Source organism: Chrysochloris asiatica, unplaced genomic scaffold (genome assembly GCF_000296735.1).
Source record: "Chrysochloris asiatica unplaced genomic scaffold, ChrAsi1.0 scaffold00502, whole genome shotgun sequence".
NCBI classification, from domain to species: domain Eukaryota; kingdom Metazoa; phylum Chordata; class Mammalia; order Afrosoricida; family Chrysochloridae; genus Chrysochloris; species Chrysochloris asiatica.
The window spans coordinates 541,982-543,748 of NW_006409020.1; positions in this window are offsets into that span (position 1 = coordinate 541,982).

Below are 1,767 nucleotides of genomic sequence, written 5' to 3' on the forward strand. Positions count from 1 at the left end.
ATCCACACAATTGAAAGTCTTTGTGTAGTCAATAAAGCACGGGTAAATATCTATCTGGTATTCTCCACTTTCAGCCAGGATCCATCAGACATCAGTAATGCTATCCCTCATTGTACATCCTCTTCTGAATCCAGCTTGAACCTCTGGAACATATCTATCAGAGTATTATTCCATTTATGATTCAGAGTTTTGTTCCACATTTTTTGTCTCACTCTAAGACATTTAAAAATGATCCCTTTCAGAGTGGACCATAGTGGTAGCCAGATATCATTTTGTTCTTCTGTTCTTGGAGGTATGGATGATAACCATCAAGTAATCCATTGGTTCTTTGGACTCATGTTTTCCATGCATCTTATTTTCTCTGATTCTCCTTCTTATACTTGTTCTTCTTCTGTATCTATGTATATATGACTGTGCATATAGTGGTATTTACCTCCATTGTCTTTAACTCTTATAGTCCTCCAACTGTCTACTTTACCTTGAACATTCTTGACCTTATTTAATATTGCATTCTAAGTCCCCCAAATTAATATGTGCCTATCTTCTCAACAGCACGTAACAACAACAACATCTTCTTGTTATGGAATTACCCTATTACTTTCTCACCTCTGGTATCTATCAAAGAATGATTTTTTGTGTGTGTAAAAATAGTTTTCTTACTTTTTGCAGTGGTAGTCCCATATGTTATTTATCCTTTTACAATTGACAAATTTAACTCATATTTAAAGTGCCATGGACTGCCAGAAGAATAAAGTATATCCAGAGTGCTCCTTAGAAGCCAGACAACCAGGCTTTGTCTCTCATACTTCAGACATATTATCAGGAGGAATGGGCTTCTAAAGAATGACATCATGCTTGGTAAAAGTGTAGGATCAATGAAAAAGAGGAAACCCCCCCCCCCCCAGTGAGATGCATTGACACAGAGGCAACACCAGTAACTTTAAACTTAATGATTTTAAGGTGCGTGCAGTACCTGACAGTATTTCCTTCTGTTGTGCATAAGGTCTCTTTGAGTTGGAATTGACTCAACAGCACCTAACAACAAGAATTTTATGCAGCATAATGTCCTCCAAGTTCATTCATGTTATAAGGAGTTTTGATGTGCTCCTTATTTTTCTCTATAGCATCCATACAGAGACGCCTGGTGGAGTAACTTTAATTCAATCACTGGAGTGATAGAATATTGGCTATAGTTTTATGCTGCTGTTCAAAGTTCTTAATGTTTCTTTAAGAGGAGAACAGTGTTTCTATGAACAAGTAATTTACTTTGAATAGAAAATGCATAAATCAAGCAGGACACGAGAAAATTTCAATTGGCAGGATTGGGGAGATTACTTTTCCAACAAATACAAAAGCTATTCTCATATAAGTCAAAATGTTAACTATGGATGTGTAGGAGAGAAAAATGGGGTTCTCAGAAAATAATTAAGAAATTACCACGAAAGTCTTCTGCTCATAGGTAGGGGATGAGGATGATAAGGAGAGTTTGGAATCCTCATACACTTCTAGTGGTATTACAAAATGGTAGAAAACAGCATTATGCTTTCCCAAATTGTTGGAAAGAGTAATATCAAACTGTCTAGAAATCTCACTACTAAATGTAGCACATTCCTACATTCACAATATCCAAGATATGAACTTGTTATTATAGTTAAGTTCAAATGAGTTGGTTCCAACTTGCAACGATCCTGTATAGGGTTTTTGAGGAGTGGCTCATGAGTTTGAACCTCCAATCTTGCAGTTTTAACTGACCTTGAGGTTAAATAC